This window comes from Perca fluviatilis, chromosome 17, assembly GCF_010015445.1.
Source record: "Perca fluviatilis chromosome 17, GENO_Pfluv_1.0, whole genome shotgun sequence".
NCBI lineage: Eukaryota > Metazoa > Chordata > Actinopteri > Perciformes > Percidae > Perca > Perca fluviatilis.
The window spans coordinates 14,811,972-14,826,880 of record NC_053128.1 but is presented as its reverse complement, the minus strand read 5'-3'; positions in this window follow the sequence as shown (position 1 = coordinate 14,826,880).

Genomic DNA, 14,909 nt, shown 5'->3' with positions numbered 1-14,909 from the left:
CATAGTTCCTACATTCATTCTAATCAGTAAAGCATTTGTAAATGCAGTTAGTAAATGGTTGGTCCATAGTAAGTAAGCCCATGTAAAATGTGTATCAGTATATTTTTTAATAATTCCTACATGATGCATTAACCATTTGTAAATTAAGTAATTTTACCATTATCAACTAGGTACTCAGGAACGTAAAAGGTTTTTTAAAACTAGGAAGTTAATGATTAACAGACTATCTAGACCTACATTTGTTCATGTCTTAAATAAAATGTTATGATTTAGAAAAAGGCCTAAACTAATAGCTGGGGTGTTAACACATCTGTTACAAATACTTACCAATAATGTAATCCATGATTAACTCATGAGTTACTACTGGTTAGTTAAGTACTACTGTGAGCCCATCTAAAGTGAGTACTTTCTATGCTTTACAAAGCATTTATAAATGACTTCCAAAAGGCTAACAGAACCTGGACACACACATGTATTGTTCTATTTGGACATGCCTTCAGAAATATGCGTACGGATAGTTAGTGTTAATACATCTTTAACAAGCACTTACCAACACATCAATCCATGATTAACTCATGAGTTACTACTGGTTAGTTAAGTATACTGTGTGAGCCCATCTAAAGTGAGGACTTGCTATGCTTTACAAAGCATTTATAAATGAGTTGCAAAGGCTAGCAGATACAAAAGAAACACAAGTAAAATACAGTATTTGTAACCCTTATTACGATGTAGTAAGAATGTACATTTATGAAATAGCTCGTTGTAGTGTTAGGAAGTGTTGTGAATTTGGACCAGAACCAGAAGAAAACTAGATTGTTAAGAGCCAGAGAATTGAACATCAATAAAGAGACTAGGAAACCAAGATAAAGTTTGAGAAGTGTATTAATATACACAGAAACATGGCATACACATATACAGATAAAACACAGGTATGAAAAATAACAACTAAAATAATAAAGTGCGCTCATAAAAGAAACCCTTTTCAGTTCTATGAGCTCAATTGTTCTTTGATGACAAGAGTTCAGAGATGTTCAACGTTGGGGCCCATATGAGTTTGGTTTCTGTTTGTCCTACCACCATGAAGAAGGAATCCAGGGCAATCTGTATAAGTTCTGAGTCTTGATCCTGTAGCTGCCACCCAGCCAACTGAACTGGGAATCTGTAACCCCTGGAAGACTCTGGGATCTGAAGAATCAATGTGATCCAATATCCGACTCTGGACCGGACCTCCCGTGCGTAGCGCTTCTCAAATCTCCACCTCCTCCACCTGTAGATAAGGCCAAATCAGTTCTCTCAATTATTATTCAGAAATAAAATCAATTGCTTAGGCTACAATGAAAATAAAATGAAGTGATATTTCAGTTAACCCATATTGAAATATCTAAATCTCTTCAGTTGTACAACCGTTCTCAAATGTCTTCTCTTAAGTATCAAAAGTATATAAATCCCTTTCAGGTATCAAAAGTACATTTATATTAATAGGTAACCTTTATACAAAAAATACATTTCTAATTCAAGTTTTATGGAACCTAACTTAGTAACATTAACACTATTCTTAATATAATTGCATAAATTGCATGTAAAAATCTCTCAAATTGTAGGCCTATTATTTTCCCATAACTTAAGCTACAGTGGCCGAGTGTTCCAACAAAGTTGTTGCTATGGAGGAAACGCTTGACCACATGGAGATCAGGGTTACGGCGCTGGAGGTTGCAAATGAAAGTTTGCGTAAAGAGACCACTGACTTGAAAGAGAAAGCTGATCGTTTGGAGAATCATAGTCGGAAATATAACATTCGTATTCTCGGCTTGGTTCGAGATACAGAGAAGGGGAATCCAACAAGGTTTGTGTCTGCTTTGCTTACTGATCTGTTCAAGGATAAACTTCATCGCGCACCTGAAGTGGAAAATGCTCATCGTGTTGGACCTGTGGCTAAATCTGGTCAGCGTGCAATGATTGCAAGGATGCACAGGTTGGATACGAGAGATGAGATTCTACGTTTAGCCAAGACAGAAAAGCTGTTTGAGATTTGTGGAATGAAGCTGCGCATTTTTCCTGACTTCACTGCGGAGACGGCTAAGGTTAGGGCGCATTTCCGTGAGGTGAGAAACAAGTTGTGGGGCGCAGGAGTGAAACACGGGATTCATTCATCCAGCTATTTTGATTTTGACTTTTAATGAAGAGACCATTAAGTTTACTGATCATCTAGCTGCAGAGACATTCTACAAGACTGTGGTTGAACCGAAGATGCAAAGTACGAATGAACACTGAGGGTCAAGCACAGGTATTGACTTTGTGCATGTAGCCTAGTTATAGACATATTGAAGCCTGATTTCGAAGTTTTAATTACAATGTATATGCTCTCAGTTTCTCGGTTTAAATTATATCAGTGTTTATGGTAATAGTGAGACTGGTTGGCTTGATTTATGACTTATGATTTATGTTTTTATGACCTCAGAAGTTATGTGTATAATAGTAGGTTTGTCTGAGTTGGTGTAACATCTTATTAGTTGTTGTTGACAAATGTTGGCAATATGGGGGTGCATCTGGGTGAATGTGGGTGTATGTGTGTTTTTGTGTGTTTTTTGTTCATTTGATAGCTCTTTACTATGTTTAATTAGAAGTTACTACTTGTGTAAAATAAAGAATGGTGATAGATAAAATACTCTCAAATAAAGGGTTAAAAATAGCTCATTTGAATATTTGTAGTTTGAGAAATAAGATACAGGATATTACTGGGATTCTGGAAAATAATAATTTGCATATTTTGGCAATATCTGAAACGCATTTAGATGCAACTATAGAGGACTTCCCTTTGCATGTAAATGGATACCTATTATATAGATGTGACAGAAATATAAATGGAGGAGGAGTGGCTTTTTATGTTCAGGATCAAATACCAGTAAAGACCAGACAAGACCTTGGTTGTATTGGGGTTGAAGCATTGTGGTTGGAAGTGCAGTTGCCACACTTAAAACCTATTCTAGTTGGTTGCTGCTATAGGCCTCCCAATGCACCAATAGTCTGTTTAGATCAAATCTGTTACATGTTGGATATAGTCTGTGATTTAGATATGGAGATTTATTTTTTAGGTGACCTAAATATTGATTGGAGATTGAATAATTGCTCATTGAAAAATAAGTTGCAGTCTATAGCCGATACTTGCAATTTGTCACAAGTGGTCAAAAAACCAACAAGAATTTTTTATAATGCTGATGGGACAAAAACGGAAACATGTATAGATTTACTTTTTACTAATGCTACAGATTTGTGTTCAAAAGCAATTTCTATTTGTGTTGGCTTTAGTGATCATAATTTAATTATAATTAACAGAAAAAACTAAATCCTCAAACCAGGTCAGAAGATAATAATTAAATGGATTTTTAAAAACTTCAATGAGGCTAGTTATTGTGCTGATATTAGAAATATCGACTGGTCACAAGTATTAAGAGAAGCAGATCCTGATCTAGCTTTGGAGGTTTTTACAAATTTATTAATGCCAATTGTTGACAAACATGCCCCATTAAGACGAATGACAGTACAAAGTATTGCTTTTCCATGGTTAGATGCTGAACTTAAAGAATATATGAGGAAAAGAGATAACTTAAAGTTAGAGGCAAGCTTATCAGGAGATAATGGATTATGGGAAAGGTTACAAGCAATTAAGAAATTTTGTCACAAAGTTAAACAGAACAAAAAAGAAGAACTATTATGAATATAAATTTGAGGAAGTAAAATCAAACAGGAATAAATTATGGAATACGTTAAATCAATTAACAGGGCGGCGGGAGATAGATCTGTACCAAAATTTTTAGATGTAGGTGATACTTTTTTGACTAAACCTGCTGATATAGCTAATTATTTAGGAGATTATTTTACAAAGAAAGTTCAGAATTTACAAAAAGAGATGATTTCACAGGAATACCCTGATTTATCTTTTAAGACAATTAAAGATACAATTATGTTTAATAAATCATGTACATTTAAATTTGACAAAGTAAGTCTTAACATAGTAGAAAACATATTAAAGTTAATGAAAGATAAACCTCCTGGTATTGATGAACTGGATGTTAAGTTATCAAAGATGGTTGCTGATGTGATTACTATGCCTATATGTTATATTATTAATTTAAGTTTAGAAAAATGTGTTTTTCTTGCTAATTGGAAAAAGCTAAAATTGTGCCTCTTCCTAAAAACAAAAGGGAACATTTTTCTGGGAAAAATAGTAGACCTATAAGTATTCTGCCAATTTTGAGTAAGATCACGGAGAAAATTGTTTATGATCAAATTAATTTGTTTTTCTCTAAAAATGGGTTAAATTCACTTTATCAACATGCTTATAAGAAAGGGCACTCGACAACGACAGCCTTAGTTCAGATGACGGATGATTGGTTGCATGAAATTGACGATAGAAAATTAGTTGGTATGGTAATGTTAGATCTCAGTGCAGCATTTGATTTAATTGATTATGATCTATTATTGAAAAAAATAAGTTGTTATGGTTTTAAAAAGTGTGCAATCCAATGGATTTATAGTTATCTTACTAATAGGGAGTTTAATGTACTGTTTAATGGTAGTTATTCTGAGACAAAGGTTCTGCGTTGTGGGGTGCCTCAAGGGAGTTGTCTTGGACCACTGTTATTTTCTCTTTTCATTAATGATTTGTCTTTTATTTTGGGGTGTGCCAGTATTGCCCTTTATGCAGATGACTTGACTATTTGATTTGATCATAACTCTACCAGACTTAATACTGTATTAAATAATGAACTAAAATTAATTGAAAAGTGGAACAGAGAAAATAAGTTAATTAGTAATATTGCGAAGAGTAAATGTATGATGTTGGGATCTAATCATCTTTTAAAAGATTCCCCTACTCTGAACTTGTCAGTTGGTGGTTTGATTGTGATTGTGGACAGCAGGTTGACATGGAACACTCAGATAAAACTAATATTGAATAAAATGGGCAGGAGTATGGCTGTAGTTCGCCATTGCAGGAAATGCATACCGATTCACATACGGAAAATTCTGGTGGAATCAATAGTTTTGTGTCATCTGGACTATTGTTCCATCATCTGGGCTGCAACTACAGAGAATAATTTAAACAGATTACAGATTGCACAAAATAAAGCTTCTCGGCTTGTCCTTACTTGTTCTTTTAGAACAAGTATTAGGGACATGCACAATCAGTTAACATGGCTTCATGTAAGAAGCAGAATTAATTATTCTCTTATTAAATTCTTAAAAAATTTAATTATTACAAAAGTACCAGAAATTATTTATGAAAGATTGACTTTTTTCAGTGACATTCATACTCATTCCACGGGCCAATCAAGTGAAGGGCGTTTCTTGTTACCCGTCTGTTGAACAAATCAACTTCAAAGAACATCATGTTATAGAGCAATGGTGGCATGGAACTTGCTCCCGTTGTTTTTGGTTTCAGAGAGGCACAATGTCAGTTTTTCCAAAAGACTGAGACTGTATTTATTTACTTTGGAGTAACTGTAATTATGGTTTTAATAATGACTTCATAATGAGATACGGCAATGGAAATGTGATTTTTATTTTATATTATACCTAGAGAGTGGTAATATTTTGTACATGTAAGAGCTAATATATTGTTATATGGTTATGTTGTTATGTTTAGTGTATATGTGTTATGTTGTGTTTTAGTTATATGATTTAGAAGATGTTATGTGTACTTCTGTATTTATCTTCATTGTTGTACAGCTTTGATGTTAATATTTTGGTAAAAATTAAGACCCCAGGAAGAATAGCTGCTGCTTAATGGAGTAGCTAATGGGGATCTAAATAATAAACAAAACAAATAAACATTACAGTTAGACATTACAGGCATTACAGTTAGACATTACAGTTAGACATTACAGACATTGCAGTTAGACATTACAGTTAGACATTACAGACATTACAATTAGACATTGCAGGCATTAGAGTTAGACATTACAGTTAGACATTACAGACATTACAGTTAGACATTACAGACATTACAGTTAGACATTACAGAAATTACAGTTAGACATTAAAGACATTGCAGTTAGACATGACAGACATTGCAGTTAGACATTACAGTTAAACATTACAGACATTACAGGTAGACATTACAGGCATTACAGTTAGATATTACAGACATTACAGTTAGACATTACAGACATTACAGTTAGACATTACAGTTAAACATTACAGACATTACAGTTAGACATTACAGTTAGACATTACAGGCATTACAGTTAGACATTACAGGCATTACAGTTAGACATTACAGTTAGACATTACAGACATTGCAGTTAGACATTACAGTTAGACATTACAGACATTACAATTAGACATTGCAGGCATTACAGTTAGACATTACATTTAGACATTACAGACATTACAGTTAGACATTACAGACATTACAGTTAGGCATTACAGACATTACAGTTAGACATTACAGTTACACATTACAGACATTACAGTTAGACATTACAGAAATTACAGTTAGACATTAAAGACATTGCAGTTAGACATTACAGTTAGACATTACAGACATTACAGTTAGATATTACAGACATTGCAGTTAGACATTACAGACATTGCAGTTAGACATTACAGACATTACAGTTAGACATTACAGACATTACAGTTAGACATTACAGACATTACAGTTAGACATTACAGGCATTACAGTTAGACATTACAGTTAGACATTACAGACATTGCAGTTAGACATTACAGTTAGACATTAAAGAATACAGACATTACATGATTTGACATTACAGACATTACAGTTAGATTAATAATACAGACATTACAGTTAGACATTACAGACATTACAGTTAGACATTACAGACCAGACATTATAGACATTACAGTTAGACATTACAGACATTACGTAGACATTACAGTTAGCAGCTACACACAGTTAGACATTACAGACATTACAGTTAGACATTACAGACATTACAGTTAGACATTACAAACATTACAGTTAGACATTACAGACATTACAGGTAGACATTACAGGCATTACAGTTAGACATTACAGACATTACAGTTAGACATTAAAGGCATTACAGTTAGACATTACATTTAGACATTACAGACATTACAGTTAGACATTACAGACATTACAGTTAGACATTACAGACATTACAGTTAGACATTACAGTTAGACATTACAGACATTACAGTTAGACATTACAGAAATTACAGTTAGACATTAAAGACATTGCAGTTAGACATTACAGTTAGACATTACAGACATTACAGTTAGATATTACAGACATTGCAGTTAGACATTACAAACATTGCAGTTAGACATTACAGACATTACAGGTAGACATTACAGGCATTACAGTTGCACATTACAAGGCACAAGTTAGACAACACAGGCATTAAAGTTAGACATTACAGTTAGACATTACAGACATTGCAGTTAGACATTACAGTTAGACATTACAGCATTACAGTTAGACATTAAAAGGCATTACAGTTAGACATTATATTGTACAGACATTACAGACATTACAGTTAGACATTACAGTTGGACATTACAAGACATTACAGTAGACACGCGCACACAGTTAGACATTACAGTTAGACATTACAGACATTACAGTTAGACATTACACAGACATTACAAGTTACATATTACAGACATTACAGTTAGACAAAGACATTGCAGTTAGACATTACAGACATTACAGGTAGACATTACAGACATTACAGTTAGACATTACATACAGGCATTACAGTTAGACATATATACAGTAGCCAGACAATACCGTAGACATTACAGTTAGACATCACATACAAAGCGTGACAACGTTGCATTACACAAGATATTGCAAGCGATACACAGTTAGACATTACAGGCTTACAGTTAGACATTACAGGCATTACAGTTGGACATTACGGGAATTACAGTTAGACATTACAGGCATTAAGACATTACACAGTTAGACATTACAGACATTGCAGTTAGACATTACAGTTGCATTACAAGTACACATTGCATTACATGTTAGTAGACAACAGTAGACATTACAACTAGACAATGCGTACGACAAGTTAGACATACAGTCAGATACTACAGACATTGCAGTTAGACATTACAGTTAGACATTACAGACATTACATACTAGACATTGCATAACCAGCCATTACATAACATATAGCATTACAGCATTACGATATTACATACTGTAAGCATCATTACAGCATTATAGAGACTACGTACACTTACAGACATTACATATAGATATCATTACAGAATTACAGTAGACATAAGACATTACAGTTAGATATCATAGCCAGATTATCACAGACATACATGTTAGATACACGACATTGCAGTTAGACATTACAAGACATTACAGTTAGACATTACAGACATTACAGGTAGAATTACCAGCATTACAGTTAGACATTACCATTGTTAGACATTACAAGGCATATAAAGCTAGATTATCATAGTGCCAGAATTACATAAGACATTACAGTTAGACATTACAGTTAGACATTACAGGCATTACAGAATTAGACATTACAGACATTACGCAATTGAACATACAGACATTACAGCTAGATTATCACAGCCAGATTACATATAACATCATTGCCCAGATCACAAGACATACATTAGCCAATTACGACAGACATTACAGTTAGACTATTACAGGCATACGCAGGCCAGATTATCACATCACATCAAACATTACCAAACATCATTAGACATTACAGTTTAAGTACAAGACACACAGTCAGATCATTATGTCAACATCACAGACATCACAGTATCATAGACCTCACGTATCACAGTATCACAGCCACATCACACACACACACATCAGCTATGACATCACCTACATCTACACGGTTAGACATCATATAACATTACAGTACATCACGTTACATATACATATAAATTACATCGACATCACAGTCTAGACATCATAAACATATCACCAATACCACAGACATCACATTAAACAATACAAGTATCACAGCCAGCATCACAAGCACGCCATTATAAATTACAGTTAGCATTCATACGTTACGACACAAACATCACAAACATCATGCCAGATACATCAATGCCAAGACATCACAGTTAGACATTACAATAACACAAGCAAGACATCACAAGTATCATATTAGACATCATATAAACATTACAGTTAGACATCACATAATAACCAGCACATATCATGTTAGACATCACAGATTAAAGCGGTCTAGATATCATATTAGACATTACATACCCATACGTTGCATCATATAATACAGCCAGACATCAAGTTAGACACCATAATCACGACAACACAGCCAAGACAACATCAGACATCACAATTCAGCATCACGTACCACAGTTAGACATCACAGACAGATTATCATTAAGACATCAGACAGTTAGTATCACAGCCAATTATCACAGATTATACATTACAGACATCATAGAACATTACCAGATTACACGCCAGATTATCACAGACACTGCGTTAGACATTACAAGCATTCACAATTAGACATCACACACGTATGCCATCACAGCAGACATCACGCATCAACACACACGCCAGACATCACGTTGAGACACACACTACCGACACAGCGATCATCACACTACCACTACAGCAAGACATCATGCGTAGACATCATACCCAGACATCAAGTTAGACATCACGAAGTTACAACGTATCATAACATATCACATCCACATTATCACGCATCAACATGCCAGACATTGCACAGCAGACAAAACATTACTCAGCTAGACATTACATGACATCACACATTACATATAGTCAGAATCACAACATACAGTTAGACAATACAGACACTACGTTAGACATCATTACAACATACACAGACATTACAAACATCACAGTCAGACATCAATAATACACCAGACATCATAGCCAGTACAACATCAATACAACATCACAATTACATACAACATTCATAGCTTACAGTAACATCACTAATGCGCATCACATAATCCTACACATTACATTAAGCACATACAAATTAGACATAACATTACACATAGCTTCAGACATCACTACAATTCAAGGCCACACATTAAGAACCATAGTCAGAACATACACATTACAGTACACATTACGCCAGACATTACAGTTAGACATCCGACACACACACGTATCACCAACATTACAGTAGACATTACAGACACAGTTAAACAATAAGACATTACAGCTAGAACATAACACAGCCACACCGATAAGCCAGACATCACAACTCGTAATTACAGTTAGACATCATAAGACATTACAGCAGACATCATAAGACATTACAGTAGACATACAGACATCAACATCACCCCAGACATTAAGTGCCAGACATTACAGTTAGACATCACTAGACATTACAGTAAACATCAAATCATTAGCCAGTTACATAAGACATTACAGTAGACATCAGCATCACATTGACATCACAGCATCACAGTTAGACATCACAGACATACGAGTCAGACATCACAGCACCATTACAGACATCATTACAGCATCACATTTCAGATATCATGATTTATAGACATCAAATACCGCCAGACATTAAGACACACAGCCAGCCTTACAGCATTACAGCTAGACATTACAGATACGAGATTTACAGTCCACAACGACATCACAGTAGACACACAGACACTCCGTGCCAGACACACATCACACATATCATCACAATACCGCCACCAGACATCACATCAGTAATACAGCCGCACATCACAAGACATCACAGACACGTCATAGACATCAATAAGACACTAACCAGACATCAAGGCATTACACAGTTAGATTATCATTACCCCCAGACACAAGACATCACAGCCAGACATTACAGATATCACAGTTGGACATTACAACATTACAGACATCAAAGACATTACAGTTAGACTCACAGATACAGTTAGACATTAAAGACACCACAGTTAGACATTACAGCTAGACATTACATAGACATTACAGCTAGATTATCACATAAGACACTACAGTTAGACATCACAGACATTGCCAGTTATCAAGACATCATACACAACATAGACATTGCGACATTACAGTTAGACATCACATACATGAGCAACACGCAACCGGACACATTATAATACAGGCATTAAAGTTAGACATTGCAGGCATCAGAGTTAGACCTTACAGTTAGACATTACAGACATTATAGTTAGACATTACAATTAGACATTACAGACATTACAGTTAGACATTACAGGCATTACAGTTAGACATTACAGTTAGACATTATAGATATTATAGTTAGACATTACAGTCATTACAGTTAGGCATTACAGTTAGACATTACAGAAATTACAGTTAGACATTACAGACATTACAGTTAGACATTAAAGACATTACAGTTAGACATTACAGTTAGACATTACAGACATCGGAGTTAGACATTACAGACATTACAGTTAGACATTACAGACATTACAGTTGGACATTACAGACATTACAGTTAGACATTACATTTAGACATTACAGACATTACAGTTAGACATTGCAGATATTGCAGTTAGACATTAAAGGCATTACAGTTAGACATTACAGACATTTCAGTTAGACATTACAGACATTACAGGTAGACATTACAGGCATTACAGTTAGACATTACAGACATTACAGTTAGACATTAAAGACATTACAGTTAGACATTACAGTTAGACATTACAGACATCGGAGTTAGACATTACAGACATTACAGTTAGACATTACAGGCATTAAAGTTAGACATTGCAGGCATCAGAGTTAGACCTTACAGTTAGACATTACAGACATTATAGTTAGACATTACAATTAGACATTACAGACATTACAGTTAGACATTACAGGCATAACAGTTAGACATTACAGTTAGACATTATAGATATTATAGTTAGACATTACAGACATTACAGTTAGGCATTACAGTTAGACATTACAGTTAGACATTACAGAAATTACAGTTAGACATTACAGACATTACAGTTAGACATTAAAGACATTACAGTTAGACATTACACTCGGAGTTAGACATTACAGACATTACAGTTAGACATTACAGACATTACAGTTGGACATTACAGACATTACAGTTAGACATTACATTTAGACATTACAGACATTACAGTTAGACATTGCAGATATTGCAGTTAGACATTAAAGGCATTACAGTTAGACATTACAGACATTGCAGTTAGACATTACAGACATTACAGGTAGACATTACAGGCATTACAGTTAGACATTACAGGCATTACAGTTAGACATTACAGGCATTAAAGTTAGACATTACAGGCATTAAAGTTAGACATTACAGTTAGACATTACAGACATTGCAGGTAGACATTACAGAAATTACAGTTAGACATTAAAGACATTGCAGTTAGACATTACAGTTAGACATTACAGACATTACAGTTAGATATTACAGACATTACAGTTAGACATTACAGACATTACAGTTGGACATTACAGACATTACAGTTAGACATTACATTTAGACATTACAGACATTACAGTTAGACATTACAGACATCGGAGTTAGACATTACAGACATTACAGTTAGACATTACAGACATTACAGTTAGACATGACAGACATTACAGTTAGATATTAAAGACATTGCAGTTAGACATTACAGACATTGCAGTCAGACATTACAGACATTACAGGTAGACATTACAGGCATTACAGTTAGACATTACAGGCATTACAGTTAGACATTACAGGCATTAAAGTTAGACATTACAGTTAGACATTACAGACATTGCAGTTAGACATTACAGTTAGACATTACAGGCATTACAGTTAGACATTACAGGCATTAAAGTTAGACATTGCAGGCATCAGAGTTAGACCTTACAGTTAGACATTACAGACATTATAGTTAGACATTACAATTAGACATTACAGACATTACAGTTAGACATTACAGGCATTACAGTTAGACATTACAGTTAGACATTATAGATATTATAGTTAGACATTACAGACATTACAGTTAGGCATTACAGTTTGACATTACAGTTAGACATTACAGAAATTACAGTTAGACATTACAGACATTACAGTTAGACATTAAAGACATTACAGTTAGACATTACAGACATCGGAGTTAGACATTACAGACATTACAGTTAGACATTACAGACATTACAGACATTACAGTTAGACATTACATTTAGACATTACAGACATTACAGTTAGACATTGCAGATATTGCAGTTAGACATTAAAGGCATTACAGTTAGACATTACAGACATTGCAGTTAGACATTACAGACATTACAGGTAGACATTACAGGCATTACAGTTAGACATTACAGGCATTAAAGTTAGACATTACAGGCATTAAAGTTAGACATTACAGTTAGACATTACAGACATTACAGGTAGACATTACAGAAATTACAGTTAGACATTAAAGACATTGCAGTTAGACATTACAGTTAGACATTACAGACATTACAGTTAGATATTACAGACATTGCAGTTAGACATTACAGACATTACAGGTAGACATTACAGGCATTACAGTTAGACATTACAGGCATTACAGTTAGACATTACAGGCATAAAGTTAGACATTACAGTTAGACATTACAGACATTGCAGTTAGACATTACAGTTAGACATTACAGGCATTACAGTTAGACATTACAGGCATTAAAGTTAGACATTGCAGGCATCAGAGTTAGACCTTACAGTTAGACATTACAGACATTATAGTTAGACATTACAATTAGACATTACAGACATTACAGTTAGACATTACAGGCATTACAGTTAGACATTACAGTTAGACATTACAGATATTATAGTTAGACATTACAGACATTACAGTTAGGCATTACAGTTAGACAATACAGTTAGACATTACAGAAATTACAGTTAGACATTACAGACATTACAGTTAGACATTAAAGACATTAAGGTTAAACATTACAGACATCGGAGTTAGACATTACAGACATTACAGTTAGACATTACAGTTAGACATTACATTTAGACATTACAGACATTACAGTTAGACATTGCAGATATTGCAGTTAGACATTACAGACATTACAGTTAGACGTTACAGACATTACATTTAGACATTACAGACATTACATTTAGACATTACAGAAATTACAATTACACACACACTCAGAGATAAGAGAAAAACAGGAGTTGTGCATGTAGAGTTCAGTAATGATTTTTGATATAGTTTTTGTCATAAATTATAGAATGTGATATGTTTCCCATATCAGGTAACAAATTGGATGAATAGATGTCAAATTAGAAGTACTTAGGTTTGTTCTATAGGCCTAAAAAACTTTAATTTATAATGATTTTTAGAACTACCAGACAACAAGTAGTATAACTTTGGGTTGCAAACTAAAGATAAAAAGAAAATAAACAACATATTTTTGTTTAATTCGTCTTAGTTTATTGGTTATATTGAAACCAATACAGGTTGAAATGAGATTTCAGCCTAAACAGTTAATTTAATATTGTACTCTAGTGAGTTTTTTTTCAGTAAAACTGCACTATAGACTTTGTTTGTATTTTGATTTGCTATATCACAAATAGGTTCAAACTAAATTAATTGATGTTGATGTTGAAAACACTTTGGTGAATGGTTTTCTTTTAAAAGAAATGATTTATTGAATTTTGTGTTGCTTTTATTCAGGTTTTGCTGTGTAACACAGGACAGTGTTAATGGCTAAACCACTGAACAGATTTATATGTGCTGCGTTTTTTTTGAGTGATGAGCTTGTCATGCCTCAAATAGAAGGGATATAGTAGCAATAATAAATAGGGTGTTTAATGAATGTGGTGTTCACATAATTTTTTACTTTTAAGATAAGTATTGTGTTTTGTTTGTTTAAAGTACGTTTCGTTGTTCGAATCTG